This window comes from Dromiciops gliroides, chromosome 4 (genome assembly GCF_019393635.1).
Source record: "Dromiciops gliroides isolate mDroGli1 chromosome 4, mDroGli1.pri, whole genome shotgun sequence".
Taxonomy (NCBI): domain Eukaryota; kingdom Metazoa; phylum Chordata; class Mammalia; order Microbiotheria; family Microbiotheriidae; genus Dromiciops; species Dromiciops gliroides.
The window spans coordinates 298431100-298444274 of record NC_057864.1 but is presented as its reverse complement, the minus strand read 5'-3'; positions in this window follow the sequence as shown (position 1 = coordinate 298444274).

Genomic DNA, 13175 nt, shown 5'->3' with positions numbered 1-13175 from the left:
TGTACACATACTATATATATGTTATATATACATGTTTTATATATCTATATCTATATAGATATAGATATATAGATATATGTAGGGCCCTTATTTCTGTCTTTGATTCACTAGGTCAAATGGGATCACTGCATCCAAGGTTATAAACAGTTTAGATTTTTGTTTTTGTTTTGCACAACTCCAAATTGTTTTCTGAAATTGTTGAAGCTATTCACAGCTTTACAAAGAATTTGCCAACTTACCAACTGAAATTCCTTCCAGAATTGGCTTTTTACTTCTTTTGTCATTTTCCCCAATTAGCTTGGAGTGAAAGGAAATTTCAGGGTTGTTATAATTTGCATTGATTTGAGGTAATTATTCATTTTGCTTTTAATAGTTTTCAATTCTTTTAAGAAATTATTTGTGTCATTTGGCTGCTTATCCATGAAGGAATAGCTCTTTGTCTTATCTCTTTGAATAAATTACAATTATCTTGGATATATGAGAAATATTTCATGCACAGATATCCCACCCCCCACCCACACATATGCACACACCCAACAGCATCCTTTTTTTTTTCCATATAAGGTATTATATTTTTTCTGTTACATGCAAAGATAGTTCTCAACTTTTGTTTATACAAGCTTTACAATTTCAGATTTTTCTCCCTCCCCTCCCTTCCCCCTCCTCTAGACAGCAGGTAATCTGATATAGGTTATATCTATATATCTATATATCTATATACATATACATATATATATATACACACACACATATATATACACATAATAACATTAATCCTATTTCTGCATTAATCCTGTTATAAGAGAAAAAAATCAGAGCAGTAATGCAAAACCTCAAAATAGAAAAAAAAAAAAACAACGGCACCCAAAACAAAAGAAATAGTATGGTTCAATCAGCATCTATACTCCACAGTTTTTTTTTTTTCTTGGATTTGGAGATCCTCTTCTATCATGAGTTCCCTGGAACTCTTCTGTACCATTGCATTGGTGAGAAGAATATAGTCCATCACAGTAGGTCAACACTCAATGTTGATGATACTGTGTACAATGTTCTTCTGGTTCTGCTCATCTCACTCATCATCAGCTCACGTAAGACCCTCCAGGTTTCTCTGAACTCCTCCTGCTCATCATTTCTTACAGCACAATAGTATTCCATTGTATTCATATACCACAACTTGTCCAGCCATTCCCCAATTGATGGGCACCCCCTCAACTTCCAATTCCTTGCTACCACGTAAAGAGCAGCAGCATCCCTTCTTAAAATAACAGTATATTTTTTTCTGTATGTGCAAAAACCTTTCAATTTCATGCAAACAAAATTCCTCAACTTATCTTTCAGGACTTTCTCTATCCTTTCTTTAGGTAAGAATTGTATTCCCATCCTTACGCCAATCATATTTCTGAATGTTATATCATTCCTTCTTCCTGCAATAATTTTATATTTTCTCTCCCTTAATATTTATATAAAACATATATTCAGTGCTTGGCAGAGAGTAGGTCCTTAATAATGCTTTGTTTTCTTTCTTCCTTTATTAAACACTGATTTATACAGTTCAATTATTTCAGATTTTGGCATATCTAGTCTATTTAAATGATCTACTTTTCTATTTATTTTTACCATTACTAATTACTCTTGCTAAGTAATACTTTATCATATAGTTTCTTTTCTAAAATACTGTTCGGGGGCAGCTAGGTGACTCAGTTGATAAAACACTGGCCCTGGATTCACAAGGACCTGAGTTCAAATCTGGTCTCAGACACTTGATACCTACTAGCCATGTGACTCTGGGCAAGTCACTTAACCCTCATTGCCTTGCAAAAAAGATATATAAATAAATTAAAATTAAAATAAAATAAAAATAGTGTTCATCTTTCCTGCCTACATTTTTTCATTATTTCTCTTGAGATTCCAGAACATTTATTTATTTTAATGAATTTTGTTATATTTCATAATTTAATATAAAAACTCCTTAGTACTTTTATTAATATTATTAAGAAATTATATTATATTAAGAAATATGTAAATTGATTTAGTATTATAATTTTTTTCTTATATGATTGTAATACAAGTATAAGTAATATATATCTTCCTCTTATTTAGGTTGTTCTTGCTCTCTTCAAAGAGTATTGTATAATTGTATTTTGATGTCTTTACTTTCTTGCATGTCTTTACTTCCAGATATTTGATTCATTTAATTATTTTCTGAATATAATTTTATATTGTATTATTCTATAACTATATTTTTAGAGTTTGTAAATATAAAGGTAAGCTATAATATATTTATATATTTTATTATTGTTATTCAATTGTTCAGTTGTGTCTGACTCTTCATAAACCTGTATGGGGTTTTCGTGGCAAAGATTCTGGTGTGGTTTGCCATTTCCTCCTCCAGTGAATTAAGGCAAACAGAGTTTAAGTGAATTGCCCAGAGTCACATAGCCAGTGAGTACTGAGGCCACATTTGAACTTAGGGTTTCCTGATTCCAGTACTCAATGTACTGAGCCACCTAGCTGCTGCCAAGTTTAGATAGATAGATAGATAGATAGATAGATAGATAGATAGATAGATAGATAGATAGATAGATAGATAGATAGACAGACAGACAGACAGTAGATAAATATGACTTCATACATACATGTATGTGTGTCATGTATATATATTACATGCTTATGTAATTATCATGTGTGTGAGTACATGTTATATGTGTGTATTTATCTACTCATATACATACATACACATGCATATATATGTGTGCTTGTATATTCATATATGCATGTATATCTGCATATATACACATCCATCTTCCCTCTTATTCTATCTCCTCTCTTCTTCCCTTCTCTTCCCTTCCCTTCCCTTTATCTCATTTCCTTCTTACCCTACTGCAAGGAGAGGAAAACAAAGTTCAAATAACCATTATGCATATTCAAGAAAACTTATTCCTACATTGTATGTGTTCAAATATGCATAGGTGGTTTTACATCTTGAGGGGGAGTGCCTGAAATTGATGATCATGTTTAAGTAAGAGGTAGAGATTTGGAAGAAAAGAAAGTGAAGCCAGATCCCAGGACATGGTTTGGCAAAATTTAGAATGATGGGGTGACTTGAGATCTTAGGGATTGTGTAGAATAGATTTTGAAGGCATGAGACAAAGAGAGAACATGGCTGTGTGTTACTAAGATTCAGTGAAGGTGCAGAAGGTTCAGTGAAGGTTCTGGGGGTTAAAAAATGGGAGGTAAGAGCTTTTGAGAGTACATAAAATTTATGAATTGAAGTCTGAAATTAGAAAATATGAACTTGGTATGGAGAGAAAAAGTGTGAACTCAGTATTAAAGTCTAAGGAAAGAGGGAGAAAGGCCTGAGGACCCATCAATAACTGCTGCCAGAATCTGGACTGGATCAAAAGTCTAGTGGAGTCGACCTAAAAGGAAGAGGAGAAGCCAAGTATAATTTGTAGGGAAAAGAGGCTGAAAGGGCCAGTGCAAAGAAGAAAGGTGCCTGCTACCCTTAAGACCAAGAGTCAAGGCTGAAAAAATTCTGTCCAATACTGGAAAGGGTAGGAAGAAAACCCTAGAGAAACCCAGCTTTCTGAGCCTGCAAGGAGATAGAAAAAGCAGGAGAGAAAGAAGTTCTACGTGAGGGGCACTTTAATAAAATCAGAAAGGAATGCATGAGTCCAATTAGTTTTTTATCATTATATTTTTTTTTTGTGGGGCAATGGGGGTTAAGTGACTTGCCCAGGGTCACACAGCTAGTAAGTGTCAAGTGTCTGAGGCTGGATTTGAACTTCAGTACTCCTGAATCCAGGGCCAGTGCTTTATCCACTGTGCCACCTAGCTGTCCCCCTTTTTTATCATTATATTGACAGGAATAAACGTTTTGATCTCAAGGAATTGTGGAATAACAGAAAATAATATTACATTCCTTACCCAGGTTGAAACAGTGGCAATAGAAACAGTCCTTTAATTCATTCAATAAATATTTATTAAGCACCTACTATTTCCCAGGAACCATAGTGAGAGATACAAAGGCTGCAATGAAATCTTGAGATTATCATTTTGAGTTGTAATAGAATATCATTAGGGATGAAAAAAATCAGAAGGAATTATATTTCTTCAACCCTCTGTTCTTTTTTTTGTGAGGCAATTGGGGTTAAGTGATTTACCTAGGGTTACATAGCTAGTAAGTATCAAGGGTCTGAGGCCAGATTTGAACTCAGGTCCTCCTGAATCCAGGGCCAGTGCTCTATCTACTGTGCCACTTAGCTGCCCCCTAACCCTCTGTTCTTAATAAAGTGAGATGTGTCCCTGTAGAACTAACTAATCATAGTATAAAATCTCTGCCTAGAATGCTCTTCTGACAGCAAGAAAAAAATATGAAGGGAATATCTCTGAGAAAAGCAAAGTATGCTGCTTAGGACTCAAAAAAGATAAATGCACCAAAAAGTTTTAGATAAGGCATAAATGAAAGATCATAAAAAATGGTCCATGGAAAGAAACGAAATATATGAATATTAGTAAGGGAAGTAAGAAACAAAAAGAAAAGGAAAACGAAGAGTAAAAATACTATTTTAAAATAATAGAACAAAGGAGAAGAAAATTATAGGAAATAAGAGAATGCCATGAATTCTAATGACAGGCTCATCAAATGAGAAGTTTTACATAAAAGAATGCTGAAATCAAAATAAATGCAAAATAATGTAATTCACATTTGGTTGGAGCAGCTCTGGTATTGTGTACATTGAACTAAGTCCTTCATTTGGTTTAATAGAATGCATATATCTCAAAACATTAATGTCAAAGGGAAAATTGGGGGCCTAATCGATTGTCTTTATTTATGTAATTTTACCATTCTAATCTCTTCTTTGGTCTTCTCTTCTGCTGCTGAAATGTTTTCTAATATATATATATACACACACATACACACACACATATATATGTATATATATGTGTGTGTGTGTGTATATATATGCAATAATATTATCATAGATTTAGACCTGAAAGTGATCCCACCCAGAGAGGCCATCAACTCATCTTCCAATGAGGAAAATGAAGCTCAAAGAGGTTGTGCCTTGCTCAAGGTCACAGAGGTAATAAATATCAGAGGCAGGATTTGAATCCAAGTATTTCTCTAGTGACTATCACCTTATTTATTTATTTCCTTCTGACCACCACCTCCCTCAATCTTCTCTCCCTTCTATCAGCACCCCCTCCCTTTTCTCCTTTCCCTTTTGCCTCCTAGCTTTGCCCACCCTTCTATCAGCCCTAGCTCCATTTTTCTTTCCACTTTTGCCTCCTATCTTTACCTTCAGCACCTCACCATTTTCGTTCCCTTTTCCCCTCTTACTTCCCTATAGGGTAAGATAATCCAGCTGAGAGTGTATGTTACTCTTTGAGCCAAAGCAGATGAGAGTAAAATTCAAACAATGTTCAGTCATCCCTTCTTTCTCTCCATTTTAATAGATCTTCTGTGCCTCTTTACATGATGTGATTAACACTATTCTTCCTTCTCTTTACTTTTCTCCCAGTATAATCTTTTTTTTGTTACCCTTTAAGTTTTTTTAGTATGATCACATCAAAATCAGCTTATACCCACACCCTCTTTCTATATGTACTCTTCCTAACTGTCACAATAAAGACAGCATTCTCATGAATTACAAGGAGATTCTTCCCATGTACAGATGTAACTATTTAAACCTTATTGAATAATATGTTTTATCTTTTTATGCTTCTCTTGAGTCTTGTATTTGTAGATTGAATTTTCTCTTCAGTTCTGGGCTTTTCATTAGGAAAGTTTTAGTCTCCTATTTCACTGAAAGCCCATATTTTCTCTGAAAGATTATGATTAATTTTTCAGGGTACTACATTTTTGGTTGTAATTCAAGTTCATTTGCCCTCTGGAATATCATATTCCAACCCCTCCAATCCTTTCATATTGAGGCTGAGAGGTCCTGTTTGATTTCAATGGTTTCTCTTTGATATTTAAATTGTTTCTTTCTGGCTGCTTGAAATATTTCTCCTTTACTTGATAATTCTGGAATTTGGCTATGATATTCCTTGGAGTTTTGCTTTTGGGGTCTCTTTCAGGTGATTGGTAGATTCTTTCAATGACTATTTTTTCTCTGATTCTAGGACATTGGGGTTGCTCGCCTTGGTGATAACATGTAATGTGGTATCCAGGCTCTTTTTCTGATCAAGGTCCTTAGGTAGTCCATTTATTCTTAAATTTTTTTCCAGGATCAATTTTCCAGTTCTTTTTTTTTTTCTGAAAAGGTATTTTATACTTCTACTTGTTGTCTCTTTGAGTTATTAGCTTCCATTTTCCCAATTCTGATTCTTAAGGAATTAATTTCCCCAGTTAACTTTTGTACAACTTTTTCCATTTGGCCAGTCACATTTTTAAATGATTTGTTTTCTTCAGTCAGTTTTTGTCCTTTTCCCAAGCTATTGATGCTCTCTTGCAGAACTCTCACTTTTTTCACTAATTTTCTTTCTACATTTTTATTTGTTTTATAAGATCCTTTTTGAGGGGCAGTTAGGTGGTGCAGTGGATAAAGCACTGTCCCTGAAATTTTGACCCTCCCTGTCACCATGGTAATTTTCTATGGAAAAGGTTCTTACCTGTCTCTTATTCATATTTTTTTCCTATTTCATGCCTTTTAAAGTTGAGTTCTGCTCCTGTGGTACAGCGTGCACTGTCCCAAGCTTCTTGTGCTGGGGGCCAGGGCCCCAATCTTTGGCTTTATGCTTTGAATCCTTAGCTGCTTTCAGCTTTCTCATTGCAATGGAGTGGTCCAATCTGGTTGCACCTGTTGGGTATCAGATACCCCAGCTGGCATATTGCCTTCTGTGTTGGTGCTGGGGGCCTCACAACTGGACTGCTGTGCCACTAGCTTCCTGAGCTTTGACTGATGGACCCTTAGCTGCTGATTTGTATTGTGGCTAAAAGCCTTTTACTTCCTTGCCTAGACACCCTCTGTGCTGAGCTGCACTGCCCCTTTACCCAGATGAGACAGATGTTTCCTGAAGACATTCTAGATTACCTTAAGCCAGAAAATTGTTTCACTGTCTTTTTGCAGGTTTTGTAGTTCCAGAAACTGTTGAGAGGCTTAATTTAACACTATTTTGGAGGGGAATTTGGGAGAGCTCAGGCAGTTTCCTAGCTTCATTCTGTCATTGTGGTTCTGCATCTGGAACTCATATCTTCACTTTTTCTCTATCCTTTTTATAAAAATAATTTATTTCTCTCATTTTCTGCATATTTCTTCTCTGCTTCTTCTGGACTTGTTATCTGATTTATTGTTCTTATACTAATTTAATTTTTCCAGCTCTATATCTTTGTGTTTTTTCCTTCTTTTTCCCATTTATTTAGAATTTAATTTTTTCATCAATTACATACAGGTATGACAAATAGGGAAAGGAAGTTGAAGGTTAGGGGAAGAGCTTATAGGGATTTGATTACCTTAAATTTCATTAAGCAAAAAATTAACTCACCAAAAAAAGTACTGTTTCTTCAGTACCTTACTAATTCAGAGGGGGCCACTCTGGCCTGTATTCCTAAATTTCTTCTGGATTTTTTCTACTATGCATCTATGCCAAGTACCTTAATCTTCACCCTAAATCCTGATTTTCTATTTCCTTTTATATGTTGTCTTCCCTCATTAGACTTCAAGCTCCTTGAGAACAGGGACTGTCTTTCTTGTCTAGAGTGGCAATCTTCCTTGTGTAGCGAGGTAAAGATAGCAATAATTTTAGATGATATTGAATCTAAGAGTTTTGCATTGAAGTAGAGAGGAGATAGAAGCTCAGAGATTGATTTTATTTCAGGTTCCAGTAAGATTTTTTTGGTTTGTTTGTTTGGGGATGCAGGAACCTTGTGAACCATGTATAGGCTTCAAGGAAATGATTTCTATCTGAGTGTTTAGATATTGTCACAAAAACGCCATATTTAAAGCTCAACTTCTTATTTAGGCCCACTTTCAAAAGTAAACAAAAACAGATCCCATTTTATGATGTCCTTATTTTTGTCAGTGATATAATTATTTCAGCTACCCATGCTTGAAATCTAAGTCATATTTGATTTCTTAATCTTCCTCATTCCTTAGAACTAATCAGGCAATAAGACCTGTCATTTTCATTCTTCCTCTGGCATATATAGCTTACTTTAAATTTGGTTATTATAACAATTCACACCTTTGTCACTTTATATCTGAATTTTTGAAATAGCCTTCTAATTGGTTTCCCTACCCCCAATCTCTCCTGCTCCATTTTACCACTATGAGATTAATCTTTCTAAAACAACAGTCTTATTATCTCATTCCCCTGCTCAATCACTCTTCGTTATTGACAGTGACACTTAATTTTCAGCCTGATATTCAAAGTCCTCTACAATCTTTCTCCAACTAATCTTTACAAATACTTTCACTAATTCTCTACACAAATCCTTACTATAACTTATTTTTGTATAATCCTACAAATCTATTTCCTTCACTGATCCTTAGAGATCTTTCTACACAAAACATTATAGGATCAAAGACTGAGAGCTAAAAGAAAACAGAGAGACTTCTCATTTTACAAATATAGAACTCTGACCCCAAATAGTTAAGTGATTTGACAAAGGTCATATAAATAGTAGAGCTATGATTTGAACCTAGGTCCTTAGACTCTGAATCTGGTACCCTTTCCACTGGATCAGGTTGTCCTCTTCCTATCACTACCTAAACATGGATTCTTAACCATTTCCCCCTCTTATTTTCCTTAAATAATATGGGAAAGCCTAAGGACATCATTTCAAAATAATTTTTTAAATTATTAAAATGAAATACATAGGATTATAAAGGAAACTTACTGTGGTAAAAGTAAAGATGTATGTTTCTCATACAGGTTCATAGATCCCTTAAAATCTATCCATTTACAAGAGCTTCTGATTTATATCCTGTTTAGAAGCCCAGTTCAAGGTTTACTTCCTGACTGGTCTTTTCTGATGAATCCAGATTAAAATGATCCCCCGCCCCCTACAAGTCTGCAGCTGCTTTGGTGATAGGCCTGATGATAAACCAAGTTTGTATTATCCCTAAGACTAGCCTAATTACGAGTGAAAAGCTCATCACCTGAGATTCAACTGTTAGCTGATGAGCTTGGGGGGCTCTAAATCTTGCAAAAATACCAAACCCTGTCTATTAAGGTTAAGATAGGAGTTAAAGCCTGTGTTAGTAAAGAGAACTTTCCTACCAATGAAAACATATGTCTGCAGGGGCAGCTAGGTGGCACAGTGGATAAAGCATCAGCCCTGGATTCAGGAAGACTTGAGTTCAAATTCGGCCTCAGACACTTGACACTTACTAGCTGTGTGACCCTGGGCAAGTTACTTAATGCCAATTGCCTCACCAAAATACACACACACAGACACACACACACACACACACACACACACAACATATGTCTTCAAAAATTTATTGAAATAAACCTAACAGTACAGAGATAATCTAGTGCATATATAGTCCATCATTCTCATTACTGCACAGATACTTTTCTGGCTTGGAGTGTATTTTCAGACCTATTACAATTGTTTTTGGAGAGATTTTTGATTGAGTTGAAATTTCATTTAAATGAAGTGAAATCAAACTTTATTCTAATGTCAAGCTTAATATCTTTGAAGAAAAAAATACATTCCCAATTTATCATCATGTAATTAGGCATTAAAGAATTCTTAATCCACTGAGAATTCTAAGGAATAGGATTTTCAATATGGTAATCAAAACAATTGATCACAACTCTTGATTTAATGCTTAACATGACAAGAAGTGTTAAGGAACTGTTATTCATAAAGATTTACTAAATTACTGATGCCTAATCCCTTGGAGAATATTAAGAACTTTCCAAGCTGCAGAAGTCCTGTGAGTGTGCTGATATTGGCTGGGTTAGAGACTACCTGGGCTACTTATCCATCTTTCCAAATATCCCTACAGTATCTATCTGGATTAAATTGAAAGCTGTCTCCTTTGTTACTGACATATTACCCTGTACAATTAACCTCATCATGTTTCTTAAATGGTTTATATTGTGGCATCACAATGAGTACTTCAAGCCTAGTCTCACTCTTTGAGATAACCTAATTAATAGAATATGAAGCATGATTAGATAAACCCAGAGTTTCATCAGGATCATAACACTATAATATGACATACCTCTCAACAAATACCCATTTTATTCTTATGGCTAAGTCAGCCTGAGCAAGACTCAAGTATCAGACTAAATGAGAGCAGTTGTTTAATTATAACACCAAATTAAAATCAAATTACCTAAGGTTTTCAATTAAAGTGGACAATTACTTATGAGGAAATTGGATAGTTTCACATTAGTGCAAATATTCAAAAGTAGGGGAAGTAGCAGGGGCAATGGATAGAATAGTGGAATTGACATTAGAAGACTTAGGCCAAAAAAAAAAAAAAGCAGACTTAGGCCTGGGTTCCAACTTCTATTTCTGTAAGTTATAATTGTAACTAAATACAATGAACCTCAGTTTCCACATTTGCAAAATGGAGAAAATAAAAACTTTATTTACCTCATAGTCATTGTGAAGAAATGTTCTACAAAATCCTCTAATCAGTGATCTCACTCATGAGAGCATTCCAGCCATTGATGCAGTTGCAGCCCACTTGCACTTGACAGTTGTGAACTATATGTTCTTCCATACATTCATGATATTATATGGAAACCATCTAACATATAGGGTTATGTCTTTAAGTTATCAAGTTTTCTTACCATCATGCAGCTTCTATTCCAGTGGAGCACACAAACTCTCTATCTAGATAGATGTAGATATAAATAAAGTTATTGAGACATAGCATGTATGTGTATATATGTTTGTGCATGTATGAATATTTATGTTATTATATTTGGAGATAATAGTTTTAGTGGAATGATGAAGTTAGAAGCCAAATTATAGGAGGTTAAGATTTACATAGAAATATGTCTGTGTATATTTGTGCACACATATATGCATACACATATGCCTATATCTGCATATGTATACATACAAATATGCACAAAGACATGTATCTTTCTATCTATACATATGTGTGAGAATTAATAACAACTATTTGTTAATAACTATTTATTAATTGTCTACTATTTGCCAGGTACTATGCTGTGTTGGGGGCACCCAGCCACATGAAAAAAAAAGGAAAAGATAGTCCTTGTCTTCAAGGATCTCATAATCCAATGTAGGAGACAATAAGTCCATAAATATGTACCACCATGTAAGGATTTAGTAAATAATTAACAGAAGGAAAGTGGCATAGTAAAAAGGATTAAGAAAGTTTTCCTGTAAAAGGTAGGATTTTGGTTAAGAATTGAAGGAAATCAAAAATGGTGGACATTCTAGACATAGAGGAAAGCCAGAGAAAATGCAGGGAACTGAGAGCTGAAGTGTCTTGTTAGTGGAAAAGTATGGAGAGAAGAGTCATCGGATCGAAGAGTGGATAGTTGTGGGCATGAAGGTAAGGTATAAAAAGACTAGAAGTGTAGAGGGGATGATGGGACTTGGCTAGGAAAGGCTTTCAACACCAGAGAAAGCTGTGATTGATCTTTGAGAGTGCCACTGAAAGCTACTTAGGATGGGAATGATTTGGTTAAACCTGTGTTTTAGAAAAATCACTTTGATGCTTAAATGGAGGAAAGACTAAAGTAGGGAAGAAACTTCTGGCATGCAAAGCAACAGCAGCTCATTTCAATCATTCAGGCATGAGATGATGAGGACTTGCACCAGGATGGTTGCAGTATCAGAAGTAAGAAAGCAATATAGAGGAGCAGAACAAATATGGTGGAGGAAAGGCAATGACTTGCCTGAGCTCTCCTCAAGAACCCTCCAAATACCTTCAAATAATGTCATAAGACAACTCCTGGAGAAGCAGAACCCACAAAAGGACAGGGTGAAATAATTTTCCAGTCAAAGACAACTTAGATGGTCAGCAAGAAAGGTCTGTTGTATCAGGGTGAGAGTGGAGCACAGCAGAGCACAGGAGGCATCAGCACAGACCCAGACTCTTGGGAGCCTCTGAATCAGTTTTGGCAGCAGCTGCTTCTGGAGCTCAACCCACAGAAGTGATGATGTTGAGTCATTGGCCAAGGGGAGATTACAGGGGTCTCTTTGCTGGCACTGAGGAGGGACTCTGTTGTTTTGCCTGTGCTTGGATCTGGGTTGCAGTCTGTGGTGGAAGTCCCAGGTGAGGGAGGAGCACAAGCACAAAAGAGCTTGTGGGCACAGTGTAGCAGGATTCTGTTTTGGGTTCTCGGGAAGAGAAGCAAACCTGTGGTTGCTTGCAGACCAGAGCCCAGGAAAGGAGAATGATGAACATACCTCTCCTTAAATCATACCACCTTGGAAGAACTAAGGACTTACAAATTCCTAGAAGTATCTCAGAGAACAGCTGCTCAAATCCCCTGAAGCTTGAAACAGTGCACCCTCTACCCTGGAAGCAGTGCCCCACTCTAACAGATAGGTAAAAGTCAAGAAAAAGACTGGGGAAATGAGAAAACAGAAAAAAAAATTGATGAACCTAGATTTTCTATGGTGACAAGGAAGATCAAAGCACACCCTCAGAAGAAGATAACAAAGTCAAAGCTCCTAAATCCAAAGTTTCCAAGAAAAATATAAATTGGTCTCCAACCACAGAAAGTCTCCAAAAGGACTTTGAAAATAAAGTAAGAGAGGTAGAGGAAAAAATGGAAAGAGAAATGAGAGTAATGCAAGGAAATCATGAAAAAATGTCTACAGCTTTAAAAACCAAAGTGACCAAATGGCAAAGGAGGTACAAAGTTCTCTTAAGAAAATAATTCCTTAAAAAATTAGGATTGAGGGGCAAACTAGGTGGCGCAGCGGATAGAGCACCGGCCCTGGAGTCAGGAGTGCCTGAGTTCAAATCTGGCCTCAGACACTTAACACTTACTAGCTGTGTGACCCTGGGCAAGTCACATAACCCCAACTGCCTCACCAAAAAAAATTAGGATTGAGCAAATAGAAGCTAATTACTTTATGAGAAATCAAGAAACAATAAAGCAAAACCAATAGAATAAAAAAATAGAAGGCAATGTGAAATATCTCATTGGAAAAGCAACTGACATGGAAAATAGATGCAGGAGAAAGAATTTTAAAAATTGTTAGACTACCTAAAAGC